General features: G+C 45.4%; 58 non-coding genes across 58 annotated transcripts; all 58 read left to right on the top strand.

Annotated features, from left to right (window-relative positions):
• TRNAV-UAC (transfer RNA valine (anticodon UAC)) lies at positions 1-73 on the top strand. The gene has a single exon. It is a non-coding gene; the product is annotated as a tRNA-Val (tRNA).
• Positions 74-384: 311 nt separating this feature from the next.
• On the top strand, positions 385-457 carry TRNAV-AAC (transfer RNA valine (anticodon AAC)). The gene has a single exon. It is a non-coding gene; the product is annotated as a tRNA-Val (tRNA).
• Positions 458-598: 141 nt separating this feature from the next.
• TRNAV-CAC (transfer RNA valine (anticodon CAC)) lies at positions 599-671 on the top strand. The gene has a single exon. It is a non-coding gene; the product is annotated as a tRNA-Val (tRNA).
• Positions 672-1,349: 678 nt separating this feature from the next.
• On the top strand, positions 1,350-1,422 carry TRNAV-UAC (transfer RNA valine (anticodon UAC)). Its single transcript has one exon. It is a non-coding gene; the product is annotated as a tRNA-Val (tRNA).
• A 311-nt stretch (positions 1,423-1,733) lies between these two features.
• On the top strand, positions 1,734-1,806 carry TRNAV-AAC (transfer RNA valine (anticodon AAC)). Its single transcript has one exon. It is a non-coding gene; the product is annotated as a tRNA-Val (tRNA).
• Positions 1,807-1,947: 141 nt separating this feature from the next.
• On the top strand, positions 1,948-2,020 carry TRNAV-CAC (transfer RNA valine (anticodon CAC)). The gene has a single exon. It is a non-coding gene; the product is annotated as a tRNA-Val (tRNA).
• A 678-nt stretch (positions 2,021-2,698) lies between these two features.
• TRNAV-UAC (transfer RNA valine (anticodon UAC)) lies at positions 2,699-2,771 on the top strand. Its single transcript has one exon. It is a non-coding gene; the product is annotated as a tRNA-Val (tRNA).
• A 311-nt stretch (positions 2,772-3,082) lies between these two features.
• Positions 3,083-3,155, top strand: TRNAV-AAC (transfer RNA valine (anticodon AAC)). The gene has a single exon. It is a non-coding gene; the product is annotated as a tRNA-Val (tRNA).
• A 141-nt stretch (positions 3,156-3,296) lies between these two features.
• On the top strand, positions 3,297-3,369 carry TRNAV-CAC (transfer RNA valine (anticodon CAC)). Its single transcript has one exon. It is a non-coding gene; the product is annotated as a tRNA-Val (tRNA).
• Positions 3,370-4,047: 678 nt separating this feature from the next.
• On the top strand, positions 4,048-4,120 carry TRNAV-UAC (transfer RNA valine (anticodon UAC)). The gene has a single exon. It is a non-coding gene; the product is annotated as a tRNA-Val (tRNA).
• Positions 4,121-4,431: 311 nt separating this feature from the next.
• TRNAV-AAC (transfer RNA valine (anticodon AAC)) lies at positions 4,432-4,504 on the top strand. Its single transcript has one exon. It is a non-coding gene; the product is annotated as a tRNA-Val (tRNA).
• A 141-nt stretch (positions 4,505-4,645) lies between these two features.
• Positions 4,646-4,718, top strand: TRNAV-CAC (transfer RNA valine (anticodon CAC)). The gene has a single exon. It is a non-coding gene; the product is annotated as a tRNA-Val (tRNA).
• Positions 4,719-5,396: 678 nt separating this feature from the next.
• TRNAV-UAC (transfer RNA valine (anticodon UAC)) lies at positions 5,397-5,469 on the top strand. Its single transcript has one exon. It is a non-coding gene; the product is annotated as a tRNA-Val (tRNA).
• A 311-nt stretch (positions 5,470-5,780) lies between these two features.
• TRNAV-AAC (transfer RNA valine (anticodon AAC)) lies at positions 5,781-5,853 on the top strand. Its single transcript has one exon. It is a non-coding gene; the product is annotated as a tRNA-Val (tRNA).
• Positions 5,854-5,994: 141 nt separating this feature from the next.
• TRNAV-CAC (transfer RNA valine (anticodon CAC)) lies at positions 5,995-6,067 on the top strand. The gene has a single exon. It is a non-coding gene; the product is annotated as a tRNA-Val (tRNA).
• Positions 6,068-6,745: 678 nt separating this feature from the next.
• Positions 6,746-6,818, top strand: TRNAV-UAC (transfer RNA valine (anticodon UAC)). Its single transcript has one exon. It is a non-coding gene; the product is annotated as a tRNA-Val (tRNA).
• A 311-nt stretch (positions 6,819-7,129) lies between these two features.
• Positions 7,130-7,202, top strand: TRNAV-AAC (transfer RNA valine (anticodon AAC)). The gene has a single exon. It is a non-coding gene; the product is annotated as a tRNA-Val (tRNA).
• A 141-nt stretch (positions 7,203-7,343) lies between these two features.
• Positions 7,344-7,416, top strand: TRNAV-CAC (transfer RNA valine (anticodon CAC)). The gene has a single exon. It is a non-coding gene; the product is annotated as a tRNA-Val (tRNA).
• Positions 7,417-8,094: 678 nt separating this feature from the next.
• TRNAV-UAC (transfer RNA valine (anticodon UAC)) lies at positions 8,095-8,167 on the top strand. Its single transcript has one exon. It is a non-coding gene; the product is annotated as a tRNA-Val (tRNA).
• Positions 8,168-8,478: 311 nt separating this feature from the next.
• TRNAV-AAC (transfer RNA valine (anticodon AAC)) lies at positions 8,479-8,551 on the top strand. Its single transcript has one exon. It is a non-coding gene; the product is annotated as a tRNA-Val (tRNA).
• Positions 8,552-8,692: 141 nt separating this feature from the next.
• On the top strand, positions 8,693-8,765 carry TRNAV-CAC (transfer RNA valine (anticodon CAC)). Its single transcript has one exon. It is a non-coding gene; the product is annotated as a tRNA-Val (tRNA).
• A 678-nt stretch (positions 8,766-9,443) lies between these two features.
• TRNAV-UAC (transfer RNA valine (anticodon UAC)) lies at positions 9,444-9,516 on the top strand. The gene has a single exon. It is a non-coding gene; the product is annotated as a tRNA-Val (tRNA).
• A 311-nt stretch (positions 9,517-9,827) lies between these two features.
• On the top strand, positions 9,828-9,900 carry TRNAV-AAC (transfer RNA valine (anticodon AAC)). Its single transcript has one exon. It is a non-coding gene; the product is annotated as a tRNA-Val (tRNA).
• Positions 9,901-10,041: 141 nt separating this feature from the next.
• TRNAV-CAC (transfer RNA valine (anticodon CAC)) lies at positions 10,042-10,114 on the top strand. The gene has a single exon. It is a non-coding gene; the product is annotated as a tRNA-Val (tRNA).
• A 678-nt stretch (positions 10,115-10,792) lies between these two features.
• TRNAV-UAC (transfer RNA valine (anticodon UAC)) lies at positions 10,793-10,865 on the top strand. The gene has a single exon. It is a non-coding gene; the product is annotated as a tRNA-Val (tRNA).
• A 311-nt stretch (positions 10,866-11,176) lies between these two features.
• On the top strand, positions 11,177-11,249 carry TRNAV-AAC (transfer RNA valine (anticodon AAC)). Its single transcript has one exon. It is a non-coding gene; the product is annotated as a tRNA-Val (tRNA).
• A 141-nt stretch (positions 11,250-11,390) lies between these two features.
• On the top strand, positions 11,391-11,463 carry TRNAV-CAC (transfer RNA valine (anticodon CAC)). Its single transcript has one exon. It is a non-coding gene; the product is annotated as a tRNA-Val (tRNA).
• A 678-nt stretch (positions 11,464-12,141) lies between these two features.
• Positions 12,142-12,214, top strand: TRNAV-UAC (transfer RNA valine (anticodon UAC)). Its single transcript has one exon. It is a non-coding gene; the product is annotated as a tRNA-Val (tRNA).
• A 311-nt stretch (positions 12,215-12,525) lies between these two features.
• Positions 12,526-12,598, top strand: TRNAV-AAC (transfer RNA valine (anticodon AAC)). The gene has a single exon. It is a non-coding gene; the product is annotated as a tRNA-Val (tRNA).
• Positions 12,599-12,739: 141 nt separating this feature from the next.
• On the top strand, positions 12,740-12,812 carry TRNAV-CAC (transfer RNA valine (anticodon CAC)). The gene has a single exon. It is a non-coding gene; the product is annotated as a tRNA-Val (tRNA).
• A 678-nt stretch (positions 12,813-13,490) lies between these two features.
• On the top strand, positions 13,491-13,563 carry TRNAV-UAC (transfer RNA valine (anticodon UAC)). Its single transcript has one exon. It is a non-coding gene; the product is annotated as a tRNA-Val (tRNA).
• A 311-nt stretch (positions 13,564-13,874) lies between these two features.
• Positions 13,875-13,947, top strand: TRNAV-AAC (transfer RNA valine (anticodon AAC)). Its single transcript has one exon. It is a non-coding gene; the product is annotated as a tRNA-Val (tRNA).
• A 141-nt stretch (positions 13,948-14,088) lies between these two features.
• Positions 14,089-14,161, top strand: TRNAV-CAC (transfer RNA valine (anticodon CAC)). The gene has a single exon. It is a non-coding gene; the product is annotated as a tRNA-Val (tRNA).
• Positions 14,162-14,839: 678 nt separating this feature from the next.
• Positions 14,840-14,912, top strand: TRNAV-UAC (transfer RNA valine (anticodon UAC)). Its single transcript has one exon. It is a non-coding gene; the product is annotated as a tRNA-Val (tRNA).
• Positions 14,913-15,223: 311 nt separating this feature from the next.
• TRNAV-AAC (transfer RNA valine (anticodon AAC)) lies at positions 15,224-15,296 on the top strand. Its single transcript has one exon. It is a non-coding gene; the product is annotated as a tRNA-Val (tRNA).
• Positions 15,297-15,437: 141 nt separating this feature from the next.
• On the top strand, positions 15,438-15,510 carry TRNAV-CAC (transfer RNA valine (anticodon CAC)). The gene has a single exon. It is a non-coding gene; the product is annotated as a tRNA-Val (tRNA).
• A 678-nt stretch (positions 15,511-16,188) lies between these two features.
• TRNAV-UAC (transfer RNA valine (anticodon UAC)) lies at positions 16,189-16,261 on the top strand. Its single transcript has one exon. It is a non-coding gene; the product is annotated as a tRNA-Val (tRNA).
• A 311-nt stretch (positions 16,262-16,572) lies between these two features.
• TRNAV-AAC (transfer RNA valine (anticodon AAC)) lies at positions 16,573-16,645 on the top strand. Its single transcript has one exon. It is a non-coding gene; the product is annotated as a tRNA-Val (tRNA).
• A 141-nt stretch (positions 16,646-16,786) lies between these two features.
• Positions 16,787-16,859, top strand: TRNAV-CAC (transfer RNA valine (anticodon CAC)). Its single transcript has one exon. It is a non-coding gene; the product is annotated as a tRNA-Val (tRNA).
• A 678-nt stretch (positions 16,860-17,537) lies between these two features.
• On the top strand, positions 17,538-17,610 carry TRNAG-UCC (transfer RNA glycine (anticodon UCC)). Its single transcript has one exon. It is a non-coding gene; the product is annotated as a tRNA-Gly (tRNA).
• Positions 17,611-17,921: 311 nt separating this feature from the next.
• TRNAV-AAC (transfer RNA valine (anticodon AAC)) lies at positions 17,922-17,994 on the top strand. Its single transcript has one exon. It is a non-coding gene; the product is annotated as a tRNA-Val (tRNA).
• Positions 17,995-18,135: 141 nt separating this feature from the next.
• On the top strand, positions 18,136-18,208 carry TRNAV-CAC (transfer RNA valine (anticodon CAC)). Its single transcript has one exon. It is a non-coding gene; the product is annotated as a tRNA-Val (tRNA).
• A 678-nt stretch (positions 18,209-18,886) lies between these two features.
• Positions 18,887-18,959, top strand: TRNAV-UAC (transfer RNA valine (anticodon UAC)). The gene has a single exon. It is a non-coding gene; the product is annotated as a tRNA-Val (tRNA).
• Positions 18,960-19,270: 311 nt separating this feature from the next.
• Positions 19,271-19,343, top strand: TRNAV-AAC (transfer RNA valine (anticodon AAC)). The gene has a single exon. It is a non-coding gene; the product is annotated as a tRNA-Val (tRNA).
• Positions 19,344-19,484: 141 nt separating this feature from the next.
• Positions 19,485-19,557, top strand: TRNAV-CAC (transfer RNA valine (anticodon CAC)). Its single transcript has one exon. It is a non-coding gene; the product is annotated as a tRNA-Val (tRNA).
• A 679-nt stretch (positions 19,558-20,236) lies between these two features.
• TRNAV-UAC (transfer RNA valine (anticodon UAC)) lies at positions 20,237-20,309 on the top strand. The gene has a single exon. It is a non-coding gene; the product is annotated as a tRNA-Val (tRNA).
• A 311-nt stretch (positions 20,310-20,620) lies between these two features.
• TRNAV-AAC (transfer RNA valine (anticodon AAC)) lies at positions 20,621-20,693 on the top strand. Its single transcript has one exon. It is a non-coding gene; the product is annotated as a tRNA-Val (tRNA).
• Positions 20,694-20,834: 141 nt separating this feature from the next.
• TRNAV-UAC (transfer RNA valine (anticodon UAC)) lies at positions 20,835-20,907 on the top strand. Its single transcript has one exon. It is a non-coding gene; the product is annotated as a tRNA-Val (tRNA).
• Positions 20,908-21,218: 311 nt separating this feature from the next.
• TRNAV-AAC (transfer RNA valine (anticodon AAC)) lies at positions 21,219-21,291 on the top strand. Its single transcript has one exon. It is a non-coding gene; the product is annotated as a tRNA-Val (tRNA).
• Positions 21,292-21,432: 141 nt separating this feature from the next.
• TRNAV-CAC (transfer RNA valine (anticodon CAC)) lies at positions 21,433-21,505 on the top strand. The gene has a single exon. It is a non-coding gene; the product is annotated as a tRNA-Val (tRNA).
• Positions 21,506-22,183: 678 nt separating this feature from the next.
• TRNAV-UAC (transfer RNA valine (anticodon UAC)) lies at positions 22,184-22,256 on the top strand. The gene has a single exon. It is a non-coding gene; the product is annotated as a tRNA-Val (tRNA).
• A 311-nt stretch (positions 22,257-22,567) lies between these two features.
• Positions 22,568-22,640, top strand: TRNAV-AAC (transfer RNA valine (anticodon AAC)). The gene has a single exon. It is a non-coding gene; the product is annotated as a tRNA-Val (tRNA).
• Positions 22,641-22,781: 141 nt separating this feature from the next.
• On the top strand, positions 22,782-22,854 carry TRNAV-CAC (transfer RNA valine (anticodon CAC)). The gene has a single exon. It is a non-coding gene; the product is annotated as a tRNA-Val (tRNA).
• Positions 22,855-23,533: 679 nt separating this feature from the next.
• TRNAV-UAC (transfer RNA valine (anticodon UAC)) lies at positions 23,534-23,606 on the top strand. The gene has a single exon. It is a non-coding gene; the product is annotated as a tRNA-Val (tRNA).
• Positions 23,607-23,917: 311 nt separating this feature from the next.
• On the top strand, positions 23,918-23,990 carry TRNAV-AAC (transfer RNA valine (anticodon AAC)). The gene has a single exon. It is a non-coding gene; the product is annotated as a tRNA-Val (tRNA).
• A 141-nt stretch (positions 23,991-24,131) lies between these two features.
• On the top strand, positions 24,132-24,204 carry TRNAV-UAC (transfer RNA valine (anticodon UAC)). The gene has a single exon. It is a non-coding gene; the product is annotated as a tRNA-Val (tRNA).
• Positions 24,205-24,515: 311 nt separating this feature from the next.
• Positions 24,516-24,588, top strand: TRNAV-AAC (transfer RNA valine (anticodon AAC)). Its single transcript has one exon. It is a non-coding gene; the product is annotated as a tRNA-Val (tRNA).
• A 141-nt stretch (positions 24,589-24,729) lies between these two features.
• Positions 24,730-24,802, top strand: TRNAV-CAC (transfer RNA valine (anticodon CAC)). The gene has a single exon. It is a non-coding gene; the product is annotated as a tRNA-Val (tRNA).
• Positions 24,803-25,246: the final 444 nt, after the last annotated feature.

Genomic DNA, 25,246 nt, shown 5'->3' with positions numbered 1-25,246 from the left:
GTTTCTGTAGTGTAGTGGTTATCACGTTTGCTTTACACGCAAAAGGTCCCCAGCTCGAAACTGGGCAGAAACAGCGATGCTTTTTGTTCCATAAAGTGGTCTATTCCCCTCCTTTCTAAAGAAGATTTTTGGCCTCCAATGCTAGCTGCACCTTGACAAAACTCACATTAGTCTGCCTACTCCTCTTGATCCAGTTGTCTCCAAGCAAAAGAGCTGGAGTTAGTCCAAAGTAGCGTGTTAGCTTGATCAGGACAGATGTGGATCCTAGTTGTTGCGTGTGGTTAAAATGAGCTGCGTGTGGTTAAAATGAGCTGCACGTGGTTAAAACAAGCTTTGCTTGGGTAAAATGAGCCGCTTGTGGGTACACCCTGAGAAGTGTAGGTGGTTTCTGTAGTGTAGTGGTTATCACGTTCGCCTAACACGCGAAAGGTCCCCAGTTCGAAACTGGGCAGAAACATGGCTTTTTCTCTGGTCTTCTTTCCTTTTCACGCAGGCTCCACTTACGCATGCATGAGTCTTTACCTGTCTGGCTTAATCATATTCATGAAAAGCTCTACTTTTCCTCTTTCGGGGCTCCAGGACAAGCAAGAAGTGTCTGGTTTCTGTAGTGTAGTGGTTATCACATTCGCCTCACACGCGAAAGGTCCCCGGTTTGAAACCGGGCAGAAACAGTGTCTACCTTTAACTTTTTGCCATCCAAAGCACTCCTCCTTCCCTTGCTCCATACGCTTGCAAGCTGGCCCTCAATGTGACTGGCCAGTGTATTTTCTTCACTCACTTTCTCAGGCAACTGCTAATAGCCTCTTTCAGACTGCCTCTCAGCCATCCCTACATGCATATCCATCTAAGAGAGATCTAAAACTCAACTTGCAAAACACCAAGCTTTGTCTCTTTTCCTTCTCCCTAGATACTGCACTATCTAGAAGTAGAACTGTCCTACCACCTGCTTTGTAAGTTTATATTGCCTGGAATTTGCCTTTGACTCCAACCTCCCTTGTCTTCTTCCTATCCAGCCCTTCTCCAAGTACTGCCACTTTGGTTGCCGTCGCATCATCTGCAAAGTTCAGGCTTTCCCAGTAGTTAAGACTTATGATATTTTGCTGCATGCCATGGTTGTCTTTCCCCTCCCCACCTTTCTATTCCCGAATGCCTTTTTTTTTACTCAAGCATACTCTATTGACCTAAGCCCAACATTTTAGATGTTGTTACCTCTCATAGCTACTTTATTGCTCCCTTTCTCATGTGGAAGGTTCTTTTGAGTATTAGTTCCCAATATGCCAGTTGTCTATGTTCCTATGCGAGCACTGCTTTCTTCTTGGTAGCAAAATTGCAATCAGTTTCCACCGGAGGTTTCTGTAGTGTAGTGGTTATCACGTTTGCTTTACACGCAAAAGGTCCCCAGCTCGAAACTGGGCAGAAACAGCGATGCTTTTTGTTCCATAAAGTGGTCTATTCCCCTCCTTTCTAAAGAAGATTTTTGGCCTCCAATGCTAGCTGCACCTTGACAAAACTCACATTAGTCTGCCTACTCCTCTTGATCCAGTTGTCTCCAAGCAAAAGAGCTGGAGTTAGTCCAAAGTAGCGTGTTAGCTTGATCAGGACAGATGTGGATCCTAGTTGTTGCGTGTGGTTAAAATGAGCTGCGTGTGGTTAAAATGAGCTGCACGTGGTTAAAACAAGCTTTGCTTGGGTAAAATGAGCCGCTTGTGGGTACACCCTGAGAAGTGTAGGTGGTTTCTGTAGTGTAGTGGTTATCACGTTCGCCTAACACGCGAAAGGTCCCCAGTTCGAAACTGGGCAGAAACATGGCTTTTTCTCTGGTCTTCTTTCCTTTTCACGCAGGCTCCACTTACGCATGCATGAGTCTTTACCTGTCTGGCTTAATCATATTCATGAAAAGCTCTACTTTTCCTCTTTCGGGGCTCCAGGACAAGCAAGAAGTGTCTGGTTTCTGTAGTGTAGTGGTTATCACATTCGCCTCACACGCGAAAGGTCCCCGGTTCGAAACCGGGCAGAAACAGTGTCTACCTTTAACTTTTTGCCATCCAAAGCACTCCTCCTTCCCTTGCTCCATACGCTTGCAAGCTGGCCCTCAATGTGACTGGCCAGTGTCTTTTCTTCACTCACTTTCTCAGGCAACTGCTAATAGCCTCTTTCAGACTGCCTCTCAGCCATCCCTACATGCATATCCATCTAAGAGAGATCTAAAACTCAACTTGCAAAACACCAAGCTTTGTCTCTTTTCCTTCTCCCTAGATACTGCACTATCTAGAAGTAGAACTGTCCTACCACCTGCTTTGTAAGTTTATATTGCCTGGAATTTGCCTTTGACTCCAACCTCCCTTGTCTTCTTCCTATCCAGCCCTTCTCCAAGTACTGCCACTTTGGTTGCCGTCGCATCATCTGCAAAGTTCAGGCTTTCCCAGTAGTTAAGACTTATGATATTTTGCTGCATGCCATGGTTGTCTTTCCCCTCCCCACCTTTCTATTCCCGAATGCCTTTTTTTTTACTCAAGCATACTCTATTGACCTAAGCCCAACATTTTAGATGTTGTTACCTCTCATAGCTACTTTATTGCTCCCTTTCTCATGTGGAAGGTTCTTTTGAGTATTAGTTCCCAATATGCCAGTTGTCTATGTTCCTATGCGAGCACTGCTTTCTTCTTGGTAGCAAAATTGCAATCAGTTTCCACCGGAGGTTTCTGTAGTGTAGTGGTTATCACGTTTGCTTTACACGCAAAAGGTCCCCAGCTCGAAACTGGGCAGAAACAGCGATGCTTTTTGTTCCATAAAGTGGTCTATTCCCCTCCTTTCAAAAGAAGATTTTTGGCCTCCAATGCTAGCTGCACCTTGACAAAACTCACATTAGTCTGCCTACTCCTCTTGATCCAGTTGTCTCCAAGCAAAAGAGCTGGAGTTAGTCCAAAGTAGCGTGTTAGCTTGATCAGGACAGATGTGGATCCTAGTTGTTGCGTGTGGTTAAAATGAGCTGCGTGTGGTTAAAATGAGCTGCACGTGGTTAAAACAAGCTTTGCTTGGGTAAAATGAGCCGCTTGTGGGTACACCCTGAGAAGTGTAGGTGGTTTCTGTAGTGTAGTGGTTATCACGTTCGCCTAACCCGCGAAAGGTCCCCAGTTCGAAACTGGGCAGAAACATGGCTTTTTCTCTGGTCTTCTTTCCTTTTCACGCAGGCTCCACTTACGCATGCATGAGTCTTTACCTGTCTGGCTTAATCATATTCATGAAAAGCTCTACTTTTCCTCTTTCGGGGCTCCAGGACAAGCAAGAAGTGTCTGGTTTCTGTAGTGTAGTGGTTATCACGTTCGCCTCACACGTGAAAGGTCCCCGGTTCGAAACCGGGCAGAAACAGTGTCTACCTTTAACTTTTTGCCATCCAAAGCACTCCTCCTTCCCTTGCTCCATACGCTTGCAAGCTGGCCCTCAATGTGACTGGCCAGTGTCTTTTCTTCACTCACTTTCTCAGGCAACTGCTAATAGCCTCTTTCAGACTGCCTCTCAGCCATCCCTACATGCATATCCATCTAAGAGAGATCTAAAACTCAACTTGCAAAACACCAAGCTTTGTCTCTTTTCCTTCTCCCTAGATACTGCACTATGTAGAAGTAGAACTGTCCTACCACCTGCTTTGTAAGTTTATATTGCCTGGAATTTGCCTTTGACTCCAACCTCCCTTGTCTTCTTCCTATCCAGCCCTTCTCCAAGTACTGCCACTTTGGTTGCCGTCGCATCATCTGCAAAGTTCAGGCTTTCCCAGTAGTTAAGACTTATGATATTTTGCTGCATGCCATGGTTGTCTTTCCCCTCCCCACCTTTCTATTCCCGAATGCCTTTTGTTTTACTCAAGCATACTCTATTGACCTAAGCCCAACATTTTAGATGTTGTTACCTCTCATAGCTACTTTATTGCTCCCTTTCTCATGTGGAAGGTTCTTTTGAGTATTAGTTCCCAATATGCCAGTTGTCTATGTTCCTATGCGAGCACTGCTTTCTTCTTGGTAGCAAAATTGCAATCAGTTTCCACCGGAGGTTTCTGTAGTGTAGTGGTTATCACGTTTGCTTTACACGCAAAAGGTCCCCAGCTCGAAACTGGGCAGAAACAGCGATGCTTTTTGTTCCATAAAGTGGTCTATTCCCCTCCTTTCTAAAGAAGATTTTTGGCCTCCAATGCTAGCTGCACCTTGACAAAACTCACATTAGTCTGCCTACTCCTCTTGATCCAGTTGTCTCCAAGCAAAAGAGCTGGAGTTAGTCCAAAGTAGCGTGTTAGCTTGATCAGGACAGATGTGGATCCTAGTTGTTGCGTGTGGTTAAAATGAGCTGCGTGTGGTTAAAATGAGCTGCACGTGGTTAAAACAAGCTTTGCTTGGGTAAAATGAGCCGCTTGTGGGTACACCCTGAGAAGTGTAGGTGGTTTCTGTAGTGTAGTGGTTATCACGTTCGCCTAACACGCGAAAGGTCCCCAGTTCGAAACTGGGCAGAAACATGGCTTTTTCTCTGGTCTTCTTTCCTTTTCACGCAGGCTCCACTTACGCATGCATGAGTCTTTACCTGTCTGGCTTAATCATATTCATGAAAAGCTCTACTTTTCCTCTTTCGGGGCTCCAGGACAAGCAAGAAGTGTCTGGTTTCTGTAGTGTAGTGGTTATCACGTTCGCCTCACACGCGAAAGGTCCCCGGTTCGAAACTGGGCAGAAACAGTGTCTACCTTTAACTTTTTGCCATCCAAAGCACTCCTCCTTCCCTTGCTCCATACGCTTGCAAGCTGGCCCTCAATGTGACTGGCAAGTGTCTTTTCTTCACTCACTTTCTCAGGCAACTGCTAATAGCCTCTTTCAGACTGCCTCTCAGCCATCCCTACATGCATATCCATCTAAGAGAGATCTAAAACTCAACTTGCAAAACACCAAGCTTTGTCTCTTTTCCTTCTCCCTAGATACTGCACTATCTAGAAGTAGAACTGTCCTACCACCTGCTTTGTAAGTTTATATTGCCTGGAATTTGCCTTTGACTCCAACCTCCCTTGTCTTCTTCCTATCCAGCCCTTCTCCAAGTACTGCCACTTTGGTTGCCGTCGCATCATCTGCAAAGTTCAGGCTTTCCCAGTAGTTAAGACTTATGATATTTTGCTGCATGCCATGGTTGTCTTTCCCCTCCCCACCTTTCTATTCCCGAATGCCTTTTTTTTTACTCAAGCATACTCTATTGACCTAAGCCCAACATTTTAGATGTTGTTACCTCTCATAGCTACTTTATTGCTCCCTTTCTCATGTGGAAGGTTCTTTTGAGTATTAGTTCCCAATATGCCAGTTGTCTATGTTCCTATGCGAGCACTGCTTTCTTCTTGGTAGCAAAATTGCAATCAGTTTCCACCGGAGGTTTCTGTAGTGTAGTGGTTATCACGTTTGCTTTACACGCAAAAGGTCCCCAGCTCGAAACTGGGCAGAAACAGCGATGCTTTTTGTTCCATAAAGTGGTCTATTCCCCTCCTTTCTAAAGAAGATTTTTGGCCTCCAATGCTAGCTGCACCTTGACAAAACTCACATTAGTCTGCCTACTCCTCTTGATCCAGTTGTCTCCAAGCAAAAGAGCTGGAGTTAGTCCAAAGTAGCGTGTTAGCTTGATCAGGACAGATGTGGATCCTAGTTGTTGCGTGTGGTTAAAATGAGCTGCGTGTGGTTAAAATGAGCTGCACGTGGTTAAAACAAGCTTTGCTTGGGTAAAATGAGCCGCTTGTGGGTACACCCTGAGAAGTGTAGGTGGTTTCTGTAGTGTAGTGGTTATCACGTTCGCCTAACACGCGAAAGGTCCCCAGTTCGCAACTGGGCAGAAACATGGCTTTTTCTCTGGTCTTCTTTCCTTTTCACGCAGGCTCCACTTACGCATGCATGAGTCTTTACCTGTCTGGCTTAATCATATTCATGAAAAGCTCTACTTTTCCTCTTTCGGGGCTCCAGGACAAGCAAGAAGTGTCTGGTTTCTGTAGTGTAGTGGTTATCACGTTCGCCTCACACGCGAAAGGTCCCCGGTTCGAAACCGGGCAGAAACAGTGTCTACCTTTAACTTTTTGCCATCCAAAGCACTCCTCCTTCCCTTGCTCCATACGCTTGCAAGCTGGCCCTCAATGCGACTGGCCAGTGTCTTTTCTTCACTCACTTTCTCAGGCAACTGCTAATAGCCTCTTTCAGACTGCCTCTCAGCCATCCCTACATGCATATCCATCTAAGAGAGATCTAAAACTCAACTTGCAAAACACCAAGCTTTGTCTCTTTTCCTTCTCCCTAGATACTGCACTATCTAGAAGTAGAACTGTCCTACCACCTGCTTTGTAAGTTTAGATTGCCTGGAATTTGCCTTTGACTCCAACCTCCCTTGTCTTCTTCCTATCCAGCCCTTCTCCAAGTACTGCCACTTTGGTTGCCGTCGCATCATCTGCAAAGTTCAGGCTTTCCCAGTAGTTAAGACTTATGATATTTTGCTGCATGCCATGGTTGTCTTTCCCCTCCCCACCTTTCTATTCCCGAATGCCTTTTTTTTTACTCAAGCATACTCTATTGACCTAAGCCCAACATTTTAGATGTTGTTACCTCTCATAGCTACTTTATTGCTCCCTTTCTCATGTGGAAGGTTCTTTTGAGTATTAGTTCCCAATATGCCAGTTGTCTATGTTCCTATGCGAGCACTGCTTTCTTCTTGGTAGCAAAATTGCAATCAGTTTCCACCGGAGGTTTCTGTAGTGTAGTGGTTATCACGTTTGCTTTACACGCAAAAGGTCCCCAGCTCGAAACTGGGCAGAAACAGCGATGCTTTTTGTTCCATAAAGTGGTCTATTCCCCTCCTTTCTAAAGAAGATTTTTGGCCTCCAATGCTAGCTGCACCTTGACAAAACTCACATTAGTCTGCCTACTCCTCTTGATCCAGTTGTCTCCAAGCAAAAGAGCTGGAGTTAGTCCAAAGTAGCGTGTTAGCTTGATCAGGACAGATGTGGATCCTAGTTGTTGCGTGTGGTTAAAATGAGCTGCGTGTGGTTAAAATGAGCTGCACGTGGTTAAAACAAGCTTTGCTTGGGTAAAATGAGCCGCTTGTGGGTACACCCTAAGAAGTGTAGGTGGTTTCTGTAGTGTAGTGGTTATCACGTTCGCCTAACACGCGAAAGGTCCCCAGTTCGAAACTGGGCAGAAACATGGCTTTTTCTCTGGTCTTCTTTCCTTTTCACGCAGGCTCCACTTACGCATGCATGAGTCTTTACCTGTCTGGCTTAATCATATTCATGAAAAGCTCTACTTTTCCTCTTTCGGGGCTCCAGGACAAGCAAGAAGTGTCTGGTTTCTGTAGTGTAGTGGTTATCACGTTTGCCTCACACGCGAAAGGTCCCCGGTTCGAAACCGGGCAGAAACAGTGTCTACCTTTAACTTTTTGCCATCCAAAGCACTCCTCCTTCCCTTGCTCCATACGCTTGCAAGCTGGCCCTCAATGTGACTGGCCAGTGTCTTTTCTTCACTCACTTTCTCAGGCAACTGCTAATAGCCTCTTTCAGACTGCCTCTCAGCCATCCCTACATGCATATCCATCTAAGAGAGATCTAAAACTCAACTTGCAAAACACCAAGCTTTGTCTCTTTTCCTTCTCCCTAGATACTGCACTATCTAGAAGTAGAACTGTCCTACCACCTGCTTTGTAAGTTTATATTGCCTGGAATTTGCCTTTGACTCCAACCTCCCTTGTCTTCTTCCTATCCAGCCCTTCTCCAAGTACTGCCACTTTGGTTGCCGTCGCATCATCTGCAAAGTTCAGGCTTTCCCAGTAGTTAAGACTTATGATATTTTGCTGCATGCCATGGTTGTCTTTCCCCTCCCCACCTTTCTATTCCCGAATGCCTTTTTTTTTACTCAAGCATACTCTATTGACCTAAGCCCAACATTTTAGATGTTGTTACCTCTCATAGCTACTTTATTGCTCCCTTTCTCATGTGGAAGGTTCTTTTGAGTATTAGTTCCCAATATGCCAGTTGTCTATGTTCCTATGCGAGCACTGCTTTCTTCTTGGTAGCAAAATTGCAATCAGTTTCCACCGGAGGTTTCTGTAGTGTAGTGGTTATCACGTTTGCTTTACACGCAAAAGGTCCCCAGCTCGAAACTGGGCAGAAACAGCGATGCTTTTTGTTCCATAAAGTGGTCTATTCCCCTCCTTTCTAAAGAAGATTTTTGGCCTCCAATGCTAGCTGCACCTTGACAAAACTCACATTAGTCTGCCTACTCCTCTTGATCCAGTTGTCTCCAAGCAAAAGAGCTGGAGTTAGTCCAAAGTAGCGTGTTAGCTTGATCAGGACAGATGTGGATCCTAGTTGTTGCGTGTGGTTAAAATGAGCTGCGTGTGGTTAAAATGAGCTGCACGTGGTTAAAACAAGCTTTGCTTGGGTAAAATGAGCCGCTTGTGGGTACACCCTGAGAAGTGTAGGTGGTTTCTGTAGTGTAGTGGTTATCACGTTCGCCTAACACGCGAAAGGTCCCCAGTTCGAAACTGGGCAGAAACATGGCTTTTTCTCTGGTCTTCTTTCCTTTTCACGCAGGCTCCACTTACGCATGCATGAGTCTTTACCTGTCTGGCTTAATCATATTCATGAAAAGCTCTACTTTTCCTCTTTCGGGGCTCCAGGACAAGCAAGAAGTGTCTGGTTTCTGTAGTGTAGTGGTTATCACGTTCGCCTCACACGCGAAAGGTCCCCGGTTCGAAACCGGGCAGAAACAGTGTCTACCTTTAACTTTTTGCCATCCAAAGCACTCCTCCTTCCCTTGCTCCATACGCTTGCAAGCTGGCCCTCAATGCGACTGGCCAGTGTCTTTTCTTCACTCACTTTCTCAGGCAACTGCTAATAGCCTCTTTCAGACTGCCTCTCAGCCATCCCTACATGCATATCCATCTAAGAGAGATCTAAAACTCAACTTGCAAAACACCAAGCTTTGTCTCTTTTCCTTCTCCCTAGATACTGCACTATCTAGAAGTAGAACTGTCCTACCACCTGCTTTGTAAGTTTAGATTGCCTGGAATTTGCCTTTGACTCCAACCTCCCTTGTCTTCTTCCTATCCAGCCCTTCTCCAAGTACTGCCACTTTGGTTGCCGTCGCATCATCTGCAAAGTTCAGGCTTTCCCAGTAGTTAAGACTTATGATATTTTGCTGCATGCCATGGTTGTCTTTCCCCTCCCCACCTTTCTATTCCCGAATGCCTTTTTTTTTACTCAAGCATACTCTATTGACCTAAGCCCAACATTTTAGATGTTGTTACCTCTCATAGCTACTTTATTGCTCCCTTTCTCATGTGGAAGGTTCTTTTGAGTATTAGTTCCCAATATGCCAGTTGTCTATGTTCCTATGCGAGCACTGCTTTCTTCTTGGTAGCAAAATTGCAATCAGTTTCCACCGGAGGTTTCTGTAGTGTAGTGGTTATCACGTTTGCTTTACACGCAAAAGGTCCCCAGCTCGAAACTGGGCAGAAACAGCGATGCTTTTTGTTCCATAAAGTGGTCTATTCCCCTCCTTTCTAAAGAAGATTTTTGGCCTCCAATGCTAGCTGCACCTTGACAAAACTCACATTAGTCTGCCTACTCCTCTTGATCCAGTTGTCTCCAAGCAAAAGAGCTGGAGTTAGTCCAAAGTAGCGTGTTAGCTTGATCAGGACAGATGTGGATCCTAGTTGTTGCGTGTGGTTAAAATGAGCTGCGTGTGGTTAAAATGAGCTGCACGTGGTTAAAACAAGCTTTGCTTGGGTAAAATGAGCCGCTTGTGGGTACACCCTGAGAAGTGTAGGTGGTTTCTGTAGTGTAGTGGTTATCACGTTCGCCTAACATGCGAAAGGTCCCCAGTTCGAAACTGGGCAGAAACATGGCTTTTTCTCTGGTCTTCTTTCCTTTTCACGCAGGCTCCACTTACGCATGCATGAGTCTTTACCTGTCTGGCTTAATCATATTCATGAAAAGCTCTACTTTTCCTCTTTCGGGGCTCCAGGACAAGCAAGAAGTGTCTGGTTTCTGTAGTGTAGTGGTTATCACGTTTGCCTCACACGCGAAAGGTCCCCGGTTCGAAACCGGGCAGAAACAGTGTCTACCTTTAACTTTTTGCCATCCAAAGCACTCCTCCTTCCCTTGCTCCATACGCTTGCAAGCTGGCCCTCAATGCGACTGGCCAGTGTCTTTTCTTCACTCACTTTCTCAGGCAACTGCTAATAGCCTCTTTCAGACTGCCTCTCAGCCATCCCTACATGCATATCCATCTAAGAGAGATCTAAAACTCAACTTGCAAAACACCAAGCTTTGTCTCTTTTCCTTCTCCCTAGATACTGCACTATCTAGAAGTAGAACTGTCCTACCACCTGCTTTGTAAGTTTAGATTGCCTGGAATTTGCCTTTGACTCCAACCTCCCTTGTCTTCTTCCTATCCAGCCCTTCTCCAAGTACTGCCACTTTGGTTGCCGTCGCATCATCTGCAAAGTTCAGGCTTTCCCAGTAGTTAAGACTTATGATATTTTGCTGCATGCCATGGTTGTCTTTCCCCTCCCCACCTTTCTATTCCCGAATGCCTTTTTTTTTACTCAAGCATACTCTATTGACCTAAGCCCAACATTTTAGATGTTGTTACCTCTCATAGCTACTTTATTGCTCCCTTTCTCATGTGGAAGGTTCTTTTGAGTATTAGTTCCCAATATGCCAGTTGTCTATGTTCCTATGCGAGCACTGCTTTCTTCTTGGTAGCAAAATTGCAATCAGTTTCCACCGGAGGTTTCTGTAGTGTAGTGGTTATCACGTTTGCTTTACACGCAAAAGGTCCCCAGCTCGAAACTGGGCAGAAACAGCGATGCTTTTTGTTCCATAAAGTGGTCTATTCCCCTCCTTTCTAAAGAAGATTTTTGGCCTCCAATGCTAGCTGCACCTTGACAAAACTCACATTAGTCTGCCTACTCCTCTTGATCCAGTTGTCTCCAAGCAAAAGAGCTGGAGTTAGTCCAAAGTAGCGTGTTAGCTTGATCAGGACAGATGTGGATCCTAGTTGTTGCGTGTGGTTAAAATGAGCTGCGTGTGGTTAAAATGAGCTGCACGTGGTTAAAACAAGCTTTGCTTGGGTAAAATGAGCCGCTTGTGGGTACACCCTGAGAAGTGTAGGTGGTTTCTGTAGTGTAGTGGTTATCACGTTCGCCTAACACGCGAAAGGTCCCCAGTTCGAAACTGGGCAGAAACATGGCTTTTTCTCTGGTCTTCTTTCCTTTTCACGCAGGCTCCACTTACGCATGCATGAGTCTTTACCTGTCTGGCTTAATCATATTCATGAAAAGCTCTACTTTTCCTCTTTCGGGGCTCCAGGACAAGCAAGAAGTGTCTGGTTTCTGTAGTGTAGTGGTTATCACGTTCGCCTCACACGCGAAAGGTCCCCGGTTCGAAACCGGGCAGAAACAGTGTCTACCTTTAACTTTTTGCCATCCAAAGCACTCCTCCTTCCCTTGCTCCATACGCTTGCAAGCTGGCCCTCAATGCGACTGGCCAGTGTCTTTTCTTCACTCACTTTCTCAGGCAACTGCTAATAGCCTCTTTCAGACTGCCTCTCAGCCATCCCTACATGCATATCCATCTAAGAGAGATCTAAAACTCAACTTGCAAAACACCAAGCTTTGTCTCTTTTCCTTCTCCCTAGATACTGCACTATCTAGAAGTAGAACTGTCCTACCACCTGCTTTGTAAGTTTAGATTGCCTGGAATTTGCCTTTGACTCCAACCTCCCTTGTCTTCTTCCTATCCAGCCCTTCTCCAAGTACTGCCACTTTGGTTGCCGTCGCATCATCTGCAAAGTTCAGGCTTTCCCAGTAGTTAAGACTTATGATATTTTGCTGCATGCCATGGTTGTCTTTCCCCTCCCCACCTTTCTATTCCCGAATGCCTTTTTTTTTACTCAAGCATACTCTATTGACCTAAGCCCAACATTTTAGATGTTGTTACCTCTCATAGCTACTTTATTGCTCCCTTTCTCATGTGGAAGGTTCTTTTGAGTATTAGTTCCCAATATGCCAGTTGTCTATGTTCCTATGTGAGCACTGCTTTCTTCTTGGTAGCAAAATTGCAATCAGTTTCCACCGGAGGTTTCTGTAGTGTAGTGGTTATCACGTTTGCTTTACACGCAAAAGGTCCCCAGCTCGAAACTGGGCAGAAACAGCGATGCTTTTTGTTCCATAAAGTGGTCTATTCCCCTCCTTTCTAAAGAAGATTTTTGGCCTCCAATGCTAGCTGCACCTTGACAAAACTCACATTAGTCTGCCTACTCCTCTTGATCCAGTTGTCTCCAAGCAAAAGAGCTGGAGTTAGTCCAAAGTAGCGTGTTAGCTTGATCAGGACAGATGTGGATCCTAGTTGTTGCGTGTGGTTAAAATGAGCTGCGTGTGGTTAAAATGAGCTGCACGTGGTTAAAACAAGCTTTGCTTGGGTAAAATGAGCCGCTTGTGGGTACACCCTGAGAAGTGTAGGTGGTTTCTGTAGTGTAGTGGTTATCACGTTCGCCTAACATGCGAAAGGTCCCCAGTTCGAAACTGGGCAGAAACATGGCTTTTTCTCTGGTCTTCTTTCCTTTTCACGCAGGCTCCACTTACGCATGCATGAGTCTTTACCTGTCTGGCTTAATCATATTCATGAAAAGCTCTACTTTTCCTCTTTCGGGGCTCCAGGACAAGCAAGAAGTGTCTGGTTTCTGTAGTGTAGTGGTTATCACGTTTGCCTCACACGCGAAAGGTCCCCGGTTCGAAACCGGGCAGAAACAGTGTCTACCTTTAACTTTTTGCCATCCAAAGCACTCCTCCTTCCCTTGCTCCATACGCTTGCAAGCTGGCCCTCAATGCGACTGGCCAGTGTCTTTTCTTCACTCACTTTCTCAGGCAACTGCTAATAGCCTCTTTCAGACTGCCTCTCAGCCATCCCTACATGCATATCCATCTAAGAGAGATCTAAAACTCAACTTGCAAAACACCAAGCTTTGTCTCTTTTCCTTCTCCCTAGATACTGCACTATCTAGAAGTAGAACTGTCCTACCACCTGCTTTGTAAGTTTAGATTGCCTGGAATTTGCCTTTGACTCCAACCTCCCTTGTCTTCTTCCTATCCAGCCCTTCTCCAAGTACTGCCACTTTGGTTGCCGTCGCATCATCTGCAAAGTTCAGGCTTTCCCAGTAGTTAAGACTTATGATATTTTGCTGCATGCCATGGTTGTCTTTCCCCTCCCCACCTTTCTATTCCCGAATGCCTTTTTTTTTACTCAAGCATACTCTATTGACCTAAGCCCAACATTTTAGATGTTGTTACCTCTCATAGCTACTTTATTGCTCCCATTCTCATGTGGAAGGTTCTTTTGAGTATTAGTTCCCAATATGCCAGTTGTCTATGTTCCTATGCGAGCACTGCTTTCTTCTTGGTAGCAAAATTGCAATCAGTTTCCACCGGAGGTTTCTGTAGTGTAGTGGTTATCACGTTTGCTTTACACGCAAAAGGTCCCCAGCTCGAAACTGGGCAGAAACAGCGATGCTTTTTGTTCCATAAAGTGGTCTATTCCCCTCCTTTCTAAAGAAGATTTTTGGCCTCCAATGCTAGCTGCACCTTGACAAAACTCACATTAGTCTGCCTACTCCTCTTGATCCAGTTGTCTCCAAGCAAAAGAGCTGGAGTTAGTCCAAAGTAGCGTGTTAGCTTGATCAGGACAGATGTGGATCCTAGTTGTTGCGTGTGGTTAAAATGAGCTGCGTGTGGTTAAAATGAGCTGCACGTGGTTAAAACAAGCTTTGCTTGGGTAAAATGAGCCGCTTGTGGGTACACCCTGAGAAGTGTAGGTGGTTTCTGTAGTGTAGTGGTTATCACGTTCGCCTAACACGCGAAAGGTCCCCAGTTCGAAACTGGGCAGAAACATGGCTTTTTCTCTGGTCTTCTTTCCTTTTCACGCAGGCTCCACTTACGCATGCATGAGTCTTTACCTGTCTGGCTTAATCATATTCATGAAAAGCTCTACTTTTCCTCTTTCGGGGCTCCAGGACAAGCAAGAAGTGTCTGGTTTCTGTAGTGTAGTGGTTATCACGTTCGCCTCACACGCGAAAGGTCCCCAGTTCGAAACCGGGCAGAAACAGTGTCTACCTTTAACTTTTTGCCATCCAAAGCACTCCTCCTTCCCTTGCTCCATACGCTTGCAAGCTGGCCCTCAATGTGACTGGCCAGTGTCTTTTCTTCACTCACTTTCTCAGGCAACTGCTAATAGCCTCTTTCAGACTGCCTCTCAGCCATCCCTACATGCATATCCATCTAAGAGAGATCTAAAACTCAACTTGCAAAACACCAAGCTTTGTCTCTTTTCCTTCTCCCTAGATACTGCACTATCTAGAAGTAGAACTGTCCTACCACCTGCTTTGTAAGTTTATATTGCCTGGAATTTGCCTTTGACTCCAACCTCCCTTGTCTTCTTCCTATCCAGCCCTTCTCCAAGTACTGCCACTTTGGTTGCCGTCGCATCATCTGCAAAGTTCAGGCTTTCCCAGTAGTTAAGACTTATGATATTTTGCTGCATGCCATGGTTGTCTTTCCCCTCCCCACCTTTCTATTCCCGAATGCCTTTTTTTTTACTCAAGCATACTCTATTGACCTAAGCCCAACATTTTAGATGTTGTTACCTCTCATAGCTACTTTATTGCTCCCTTTCTCATGTGGAAGGTTCTTTTGAGTATTAGTTCCCAATATGCCAGTTGTCTATGTTCCTATGCGAGCACTGCTTTCTTCTTGGTAGCAAAATTGCAATCAGTTTCCACCGGAGGTTTCTGTAGTGTAGTGGTTATCACGTTTGCTTTACACGCAAAAGGTCCCCAGCTCGAAACTGGGCAGAAACAGCGATGCTTTTTGTTCCATAAAGTGGTCTATTCCCCTCCTTTCTAAAGAAGATTTTTGGCCTCCAATGCTAGCTGCACCTTGACAAAACTCACATTAGTCTGCCTACTCCTCTTGATCCAGTTGTCTCCAAGCAAAAGAGCTGGAGTTAGTCCAAAGTAGCGTGTTAGCTTGATCAGGACAGATGTGGATCCTAGTTGTTGCGTGTGGTTAAAATGAGCTGCGTGTGGTTAAAATGAGCTGCACGTGGTTAAAACAAGCTTTGCTTGGGTAAAATGAGCCGCTTGTGGGTACACCCTAAGAAGTGTAGGTGGTTTCTGTAGTGTAGTGGTTATCACGTTCGCCTAACACGCGAAAGGTCCCCAGTTCGAAACTGGGCAGAAGCATGGCTTTTTCTCTGGTCTTCTTTCCTTTTCACGCAGGCTCCACTTACGCATGCATGAGTCTTTACCTGTCTGGCTTAATCATATTAATGAAAAGCTCTACTTTTCCTCTTTCGGGGCTCCAGGACAAGCAAGAAGTGTCTGGTTTCTGTAGTGTAGTGGTTATCACGTTCGCCTCACCCGCGAAAGGTCCCCGGTTCGAAACCGGGCAGAAACAGTGTCTACCTTTAACTTTTTGCCATCCAAAGCACTCCTCCTTCCCTTGCTCCATACGCTTGCAAGCTGGCCCTCAATGTGACTGGCCAGTGTCTTTTCTTCACTCACTTTCTCAGGCAACTGCTAATAGCCTCTTTCAGACTGCCTCTCAGCCATCCCTACATGCATATCCATCTAAGAGAGATCTAAAACTCAACTTGCAAAACACCAAGCTTTGTCTCTTTTCCTTCTCCCTAGATACTGCACTATCTAGAAGTAGAACTGTCCTACCACCTGCTTTGTAAGTTTATATTGCCTGGAATTTGCCTTTGACTCCAACCTCCCTTGTCTTCTTCCTATCCAGCCCTTCTCCAAGTACTGCCACTTTGGTTGCCGTCGCATCATCTGCAAAGTTCAGGCTTTCCCAGTAGTTAAGACTTATGATATTTTGCTGCATGCCATGGTTGTCTTTCCCCTCCCCACCTTTCTATTCCCGAATGCCTTTTTTTTTACTCAAGCATACTCTATTGACCTAAGCCCAACATTTTAGATGTTGTTACCTCTCATAGCTACTTTATTGCTCCCTTTCTCATGTGGAAGGTTCTTTTGAGTATTAGTTCCCAATATGCCAGTTGTCTATGTTCCTATGCGAGCACTGCTTTCTTCTTGGTAGCAAAATTGCAATCAGTTTCCACTGGAGGTTTCTGTAGTGTAGTGGTTATCACGTTTGCTTTACACGCAAAAGGTCCCCAGCTCGAAACTGGGCAGAAACAGTGATGCTTTTTGTTCCATAAAGTGGTCTATTCCCCTCCTTTCTAAAGAAGATTTTTGGCCTCCAATGCTAGCTGCACCTTGACAAAACTCACATTAGTCTGCCTACTCCTCTTGATCCAGTTGTCTCCAAGCAAAAGAGCTGGAGTTAGTCCAAAGTAGCGTGTTAGCTTGATCAGGACAGATGTGGATCCTAGTTGTTGCGTGTGGTTAAAATGAGCTGCGTGTGGTTAAAATGAGCTGCACGTGGTTAAAACAAGCTTTGCTTGGGTAAAATGAGCCGCTTGTGGGTACACCCTGAGAAGTGTAGGTGGTTTCTGTAGTGTAGTGGTTATCACGTTCGCCTAACACGCGAAAGGTCCCCAGTTCGAAACTGGGCAGAAACATGGCTTTTTCTCTGGTCTTCTTTCCTTTTCACGCAGGCTCCACTTACGCATGCATGAGTCTTTACCTGTCTGGCTTAATCATATTCATGAAAAGCTCTACTTTTCCTCTTTCGGGGCTCCAGGACAAGCAAGAAGTGTCTGGTTTCTGTAGTGTAGTGGTTATCATGTTCGCCTCACACGCGAAAGGTCCCCGGTTCGAAACCGGGCAGTAACAGTGTCTACCTTTAACTTTTTGCCATCCAAAGCACTCCTCCTTCCCTTGCTCCATACGCTTGCAAGCTGGCCCTCAATGTGACTGGCCAGTGTCTTTTCTTCACTCACTTTCTCAGGCAACTGCTAATAGCCTCTTTCAGACTGCCTCTCAGCCATCCCTACATGCATATCCATCTAAGAGAGATCTAAAACTCAACTTGCAAAACACCAAGCTTTGTCTCTTTTCCTTCTCCCTAGATACTGCACTATCTAGAAGTAGAACTGTCCTACCACCTGCTTTGTAAGTTTATATTGCCTGGAATTTGCCTTTGACTCCAACCTCCCTTGTCTTCTTCCTATCAAGCCCTTCTCCAAGTACTGCCACTTTGGTTGCCGTCGCATCATCTGCAAAGTTCAGGCTTTCCCAGTAGTTAAGACTTATGATATTTTGCTGCATGCCATGGTTGTCTTTCCCCTCCCCACCTTTCTATTCCCGAATGCCTTTTTTTTTACTCAAGCATACTCTATTGACCTAAGCCCAACATTTTAGATGTTGTTACCTCTCATAGCTACTTTATTGCTCCCTTTCTCATGTGGAAGGTTCTTTTGAGTATTAGTTCCCAATATGCCAGTTGTCTATGTTCCTATGCGAGCACTGCTTTCTTCTTGGTAGCAAAATTGCAATCAGTTTCCACCGGAGGTTTCTGTAGTGTAGTGGTTATCACGTTTGCTTTCCACGCAAAAGGTCCCCAGCTCGAAACTGGGCAGAAACAGCGATGCTTTTTGTTCCATAAAGTGGTCTATTCCCCTCCTTTCTAAAGAAGATTTTTGGCCTCCAATGCTAGCTGCACCTTGACAAAACTCACATTAGTCTGCCTACTCCTCTTGATCCAGTTGTCTCCAAGCAAAAGAGCTGGAGTTAGTCCAAAGTAGCGTGTTAGCTTGATCAGGACAGATGTGGATCCTAGTTGTTGTGTGTGGTTAAAATGAGCTGCGTGTGGTTAAAATGAGCTGCACGTGGTTAAAACAAGCTTTGCTTGGGTAAAATGAGCCGCTTGTGGGTACACCCTGAGAAGTGTAGGTGGTTTCTGTAGTGTAGTGGTTATCACGTTCGCCTAACACGCGAAAGGTCCCCAGTTCGAAACTGGGCAGAAACATGGCTTTTTCTCTGGTCTTCTTTCCTTTTCACGCAGGCTCCACTTACGCATGCATGAGTCTTTACCTGTCTGGCTTAATCATATTCATGAAAAGCTCTACTTTTCCTCTTTCGGGGCTCCAGGACAAGCAAGAAGTGTCTGGTTTCTGTAGTGTAGTGGTTATCACGTTCGCCTCACACGCGAAAGGTCCCCGGTTCGAAACCGGGCAGAAACAGTGTCTACCTTTAACTTTTTGCCATCCAAAGCACTCCTCCTTCCCTTGCTCCATACGCTTGCAAGCTGGCCCTCAATGTGACTGGCCAGTGTCTTTTCTTCACTCACTTTCTCAGGCAACTGCTAATAGCCTCTTTCAGACTGCCTCTCAGCCATCCCTACATGCATATCCATCTAAGAGAGATCTAAAACTCAACTTGCAAAACACCAAGCTTTGTCTCTTTTCCTTCTCCCTAGATACTGCACTATCTAGAAGTAGAACTGTCCTACCACCTGCTTTGTAAGTTTATATTGCCTGGAATTTGCCTTTGACTCCAACCTCCCTTGTCTTCTTCCTATCCAGCCCTTCTCCAAGTACTGCCACTTTGGTTGCCGTCGCATCATCTGCAAAGTTCAGGCTTTCCCAGTAGTTAAGACTTATGATATTTTGCTGCATGCCATGGTTGTCTTTCCCCTCCCCACCTTTCTATTCCCGAATGCCTTTTTTTTTACTCAAGCATACTCTATTGACCTAAGCCCAACATTTTAGATGTTGTTACCTCTCATAGCTACTTTATTGCTCCCTTTCTCATGTGGAAGGTTCTTTTGAGTATTAGTTCCCAATATGCCAGTTGTCTATGTTCCTATGCGAGCACTGCTTTCTTCTTGGTAGCAAAATTGCAATCAGTTTCCACTGGAGGTTTCTGTAGTGTAGTGGTTATCACGTTTGCTTTACACGCAAAAGGTCCCCAGCTCGAAACTGGGCAGAAACAGTGATGCTTTTTGTTCCATAAAGTGGTCTATTCCCCTCCTTTCTAAAGAAGATTTTTGGCCTCCAATGCTAGCTGCACCTTGACAAAACTCACATTAGTCTGCCTACTCCTCTTGATCCAGTTGTCTCCAAGCAAAAGAGCTGGAGTTAGTCCAAAGTAGCGTGTTAGCTTGATCAGGACAGATGTGGATCCTAGTTGTTGCGTGTGGTTAAAATGAGCTGCGTGTGGTTAAAATGAGCTGCACGTGGTTAAAACAAGCTTTGCTTGGGTAAAATAAGCCGCTTGTGGGTACACCCTGAGAAGTGTAGGTGGTTTCTGTAGTGTAGTGGTTATCACGTTCGCCTAACACGCGAAAGGTCCCCAGTTCGAAACTGGGCAGAAACATGGCTTTTTCTCTGGTCTTCTTTCCTTTTCACGCAGGCTCCACTTACGCATGCATGAGTCTTTACCTGTCTGGCTTAATCATATTCATGAAAAGCTCTACTTTTCCTCTTTCGGGGCTCCAGGACAAGCAAGAAGTGTCTGGTTTCTGTAGTGTAGTGGTTATCATGTTCGCCTCACACGCGAAAGGTCCCCGGTTCGAAACCGGGCAGAAACAGTGTCTACCTTTAACTTTTTGCCATCCAAAGCACTCCTCCTTCCCTTGCTCCATACGCTTGCAAGCTGGCCCTCAATGTGACTGGCCAGTGTCTTTTCTTCACTCACTTTCTCAGGCAACTGCTAATAGCCTCTTTCAGACTGCCTCTCAGCCATCCCTACATGCATATCCATCTAAGAGAGATCTAAAACTCAACTTGCAAAACACCAAGCTTTGTCTCTTTTCCTTCTCCCTAGATACTGCACTATCTAGAAGTAGAACTGTCCTACCACCTGCTTTGTAAGTTTATATTGCCTGGAATTTGCCTTTGACTCCAACCTCCCTTGTCTTCTTCCTATCCAGCCCTTCTCCAAGTACTGCCACTTTGGTTGCCGTCGCATCATCTGCAAAGTTCAGGCTTTCCCAGTAGTTAAGACTTATGATATTTTGCTGCATGCCATGGTTGTCTTTCCCCTCCCCACCTTTCTATTCCCGAATGCCTTTTTTTTTTACTCAAGCATACTCTATTGACCTAAGCCCAACATTTTAGATGTTGTTACCTCTCATAGCTACTTTATTGCTCCCTTTCTCATGTGGAAGGTTCTTTTGAGTATTAGTTCCCAATATGCCAGTTGTCTATGTTCCTATGCGAGCACTGCTTTCTTCTTGGTAGCAAAATTGCAATCAGTTTCCACCGGAGGTTTCTGTAGTGTAGTGGTTATCACGTTTGCTTTACACGCAAAAGGTCCCCAGCTCGAAACTGGGCAGAAACAGCGATGCTTTTTGTTCCATAAAGTGGTCTATTCCCCTCCTTTCTAAAGAAGATTTTTGGCCTCCAATGCTAGCTGCACCTTGACAAAACTCACATTAGTCTGCCTACTCCTCTTGATCCAGTTGTCTCCAAGCAAAAGAGCTGGAGTTAGTCCAAAGTAGCGTGTTAGCTTGATCAGGACAGATGTGGATCCTAGTTGTTGCGTGTGGTTAAAATGAGCTGCGTGTGGTTAAAATGAGCTGCACGTGGTTAAAACAAGCTTTGCTTGGGTAAAATGAGCCGCTTGTGGGTACAACCTGAGAAGTGTAGGTGGTTTCTGTAGTGTAGTGGTTATCACGTTCGCCTAACACGCGAAAGGTCCCCAGTTCGAAACTGGGCAGAAACATGGCTTTTTCTCTGGTCTTCTTTCCTTTTCACGCAGGCTCCACTTACGCATGCATGAGTCTTTACCTGTCTGGCTTAATCATATTCATGAAAAGCTCTACTTTTCCTCTTTCGGGGCTCCAGGACAAGCAAGAAGTGTCTGGTTTCTGTAGTGTAGTGGTTATCACGTTTGCTTTACACGCAAAAGGTCCCCAGCTCGAAACTGGGCAGAAACAGCGATGCTTTTTGTTCCATAAAGTGGTCTATTCCCCTCCTTTCTAAAGAAGATTTTTGGCCTCCAATGCTAGCTGCACCTTGACAAAACTCACATTAGTCTGCCTACTCCTCTTGATCCAGTTGTCTCCAAGCAAAAGAGCTGGAGTTAGTCCAAAGTAGCGTGTTAGCTTGATCAGGACAGATGTGGATCCTAGTGGTTGCGTGTGGTTAAAATGAGCTGCGTGTGGTTAAAATGAGCTGCACGTGGTTAAAACAAGCTTTGCATGGGTAAAATGAGCCACTTGTGGGTACACCCTGAGAAGTGTAGGTGGTTTCTGTAGTGTAGTGGTTATCACGTTCGCCTAACACGCGAAAGGTCCCCAGTTCGAAACTGGGCAGAAACATGGCTTTTTCTCTGGTCTTCTTTCCTTTTCACGCAGGCTCCACTTACGCATGCATGAGTCTTTACCTGTCTGGCTTAATCATATTCATGAAAAGCTCTACTTTTCCTCTTTCGGGGCTCCAGGACAAGCAAGAAGTGTCTGGTTTCTGTAGTGTAGTGGTTATCACGTTCGCCTCACACGCGAAAGGTCCCCGGTTCGAAACCGGGCAGAAACAGTGTCTACCTTTAACTTTTTGCCATCCAAAGCACTCCTCCTTCCCTTGCTCCATACGCTTGCAAGCTGGCCCTCAATGTGACTGGCCAGTGTCTTTTCTTCACTCACTTTCTCAGGCAACTGCTAATAGCCTCTTTCAGACTGCCTCTCAGCCATCCCTACATGCATATCCATCTAAGAGAGATCTAAAACTCAACTTGCAAAACACCAAGCTTTGTCTCTTTTCCTTCTCCCTAGATACTGCACTATCTAGAAGTAGAACTGTCCTACCACCTGCTTTGTAAGTTTATATTGCCTGGAATTTGCCTTTGACTCCAACCTCCCTTGTCTTCTTCCTATCCAGCCCTTCTCCAAGTACTGCCACTTTGGTTGCCGTCGCATCATCTGCAAAGTTCAGGCTTTCCCAGTAGTTAAGACGTATGATATTTTGCTGCATGCCATGGTTGTCTTTCCCCTCCCCACCTTTCTATTCCCGAATGCCTTTTTTTTTACTCAAGCATACTCTATTGACCTAAGCCCAACATTTTAGATGTTGTTACCTCTCATAGCTACTTTATTGCTCCCTTTCTCATGTGGAAGGTTCTTTTGAGTATTAGTTCCCAATATGCCAGTTGTCTATGTTCCTATGCGAGCACTGCTTTCTTCTTGGTAGCAAAATTGCAATCAGTTTCCACTGGAGGTTTCTGTAGTGTAGTGGTTATCACGTTTGCTTTACACGCAAAAGGTCCCCAGCTCGAAACTGGGCAGAAACAGTGATGCTTTTTGTTCCATAAAGTGGTCTATTCCCCTCCTTTCTAAAGAAGATTTTTGGCCTCCAATGCTAGCTGCACCTTGACAAAACTCACATTAGTCTGCCTACTCCTCTTGATCCAGTTGTCTCCAAGCAAAAGAGCTGGAGTTAGTCCAAAGTAGCGTGTTAGCTTGATCAGGACAGATGTGGATCCTAGTTGTTGCGTGTGGTTAAAATGAGCTGCGTGTGGTTAAAATGAGCTGCACGTGGTTAAAACAAGCTTTGCTTGGGTAAAATAAGCCGCTTGTGGGTACACCCTGAGAAGTGTAGGTGGTTTCTGTAGTGTAGTGGTTATCACGTTCGCCTAACACGCGAAAGGTCCCCAGTTCGAAACTGGGCAGAAACATGGCTTTTTCTCTGGTCTTCTTTCCTTTTCACGCAGGCTCCACTTACGCATGCATGAGTCTTTACCTGTCTGGCTTAATCATATTCATGAAAAGCTCTACTTTTCCTCTTTCGGGGCTCCAGGACAAGCAAGAAGTGTCTGGTTTCTGTAGTGTAGTGGTTATCATGTTCGCCTCACACGCGAAAGGTCCCCGGTTCGAAACCGGGCAGAAACAGTGTCTACCTTTAACTTTTTGCCATCCAAAGCACTCCTCCTTCCCTTGCTCCATACGCTTGCAAGCTGGCCCTCAATGTGACTGGCCAGTGTCTTTTCTTCACTCACTTTCTCAGGCAACTGCTAATAGCCTCTTTCAGACTGCCTCTCAGCCATCCCTACATGCATATCCATCTAAGAGAGATCTAAAACTCAACTTGCAAAACACCAAGCTTTGTCTCTTTTCCTTCTCCCTAGATACTGCACTATCTAGAAGTAGAACTGTCCTACCACCTGCTTTGTAAGTTTATATTGCCTGGAATTTGCCTTTGACTCCAACCTCCCTTGTCTTCTTCCTATCCAGCCCTTCTCCAAGTACTGCCACTTTGGTTGCCGTCGCATCATCTGCAAAGTTCAGGCTTTCCCAGTAGTTAAGACTTATGATATTTTGCTGCATGCCATGGTTGTCTTTCCCCTCCCCACCTTTCTATTCCCGAATGCCTTTTTTTTTTACTCAAGCATACTCTATTGACCTAAGCCCAACATTTTAGATGTTGTTACCTCTCATAGCTACTTTATTGCTCCCTTTCTCATGTGGAAGGTTCTTTTGAGTATTAGTTCCCAATATGCCAGTTGTCTATGTTCCTATGCAAGCACTGCTTTCTTCTTGGTAGCAAAATTGCAATCAGTTTCCACCGGAGGTTTCTGTAGTGTAGTGGTTATCACGTTTGCTTTACACGCAAAAGGTCCCCAGCTCGAAACTGGGCAGAAACAGCGATGCTTTTTGTTCCATAAAGTGGTCTATTCCCCTCCTTTCTAAAGAAGATTTTTGGCCTCCAATGCTAGCTGCACCTTGACAAAACTCACATTAGTCTGCCTACTCCTCTTGATCCAGTTGTCTCCAAGCAAAAGAGCTGGAGTTAGTCCAAAGTAGCGTGTTAGCTTGATCAGGACAGATGTGGATCCTAGTTGTTGCGTGTGGTTAAAATGAGCTGCGTGTGGTTAAAATGAGCTGCACGTGGTTAAAACAAGCTTTGCTTGGGTAAAATGAGCCGCTTGTGGGTACAACCTGAGAAGTGTAGGTGGTTTCTGTAGTGTAGTGGTTATCACGTTCGCCTAACACGCGAAAGGTCCCCAGTTCGAAACTGGGCAGAAACATGGCTTTTTCTCTGGTCTTCTTTCCTTTTCACGCAGGCTCCACTTACGCATGCATGAGTCTTTACCTGTCTGGCTTAATCATATTCATGAAAAGCTCTACTTTTCCTCTTTCGGGGCTCCAGGACAAGCAAGAAGTGTCTGGTTTCTGTAGTGTAGTGGTTATCACGTTTGCTTTACACGCAAAAGGTCCCCAGCTCGAAACTGGGCAGAAACAGCGATGCTTTTTGTTCCATAAAGTGGTCTATTCCCCTCCTTTCTAAAGAAGATTTTTGGCCTCCAATGCTAGCTGCACCTTGACAAAACTCACATTAGTCTGCCTACTCCTCTTGATCCAGTTGTCTCCAAGCAAAAGAGCTGGAGTTAGTCCAAAGTAGCGTGTTAGCTTGATCAGGACAGATGTGGATCCTAGTGGTTGCGTGTGGTTAAAATGAGCTGCGTGTGGTTAAAATGAGCTGCACGTGGTTAAAACAAGCTTTGCATGGGTAAAATGAGCCACTTGTGGGTACACCCTGAGAAGTGTAGGTGGTTTCTGTAGTGTAGTGGTTATCACGTTCGCCTAACACGCGAAAGGTCCCCAGTTCGAAACTGGGCAGAAACATGGCTTTTTCTCTGGTCTTCTTTCCTTTTCACGCAGGCTCCACTTACGCATGCATGAGTCTTTACCTGTCTGGCTTAATCATATTCATGAAAAGCTCTACTTTTCCTCTTTCGGGGCTCCAGGACAAGCAAGAAGTGTCTGGTTTCTGTAGTGTAGTGGTTATCACGTTCGCCTCACACGCGAAAGGTCCCCGGTTCGAAACCGGGCAGAAACAGTGTCTACCTTTAACTTTTTGCCATCCAAAGCACTCCTCCTTCCCTTGCTCCATACGCTTGCAAGCTGGCCCTCAATGTGACTGGCCAGTGTCTTTTCTTCACTCACTTTCTCAGGCAACTGCTAATAGCCTCTTTCAGACTGCCTCTCAGCCATCCCTACATGCATATCCATCTAAGAGAGATCTAAAACTCAACTTGCAAAACACCAAGCTTTGTCTCTTTTCCTTCTCCCTAGATACTGCACTATCTAGAAGTAGAACTGTCCTACCACCTGCTTTGTAAGTTTATATTGCCTGGAATTTGCCTTTGACTCCAACCTCCCTTGTCTTCTTCCTATCCAGCCCTTCTCCAAGTACTGCCACTTTGGTTGCCGTCGCATCATCTGCAAAGTTCAGGCTTTCCCAGTAGTTAAGACTTATGATATTTTGCTGCATGCCATGGTT

Source organism: Hyperolius riggenbachi, chromosome 4 (genome assembly GCF_040937935.1).
Source record: "Hyperolius riggenbachi isolate aHypRig1 chromosome 4, aHypRig1.pri, whole genome shotgun sequence".
Classification (NCBI taxonomy): Eukaryota; Metazoa; Chordata; class Amphibia; order Anura; family Hyperoliidae; genus Hyperolius; species Hyperolius riggenbachi.
This window is presented reverse-complemented; position numbering and strand designations above follow the sequence as displayed.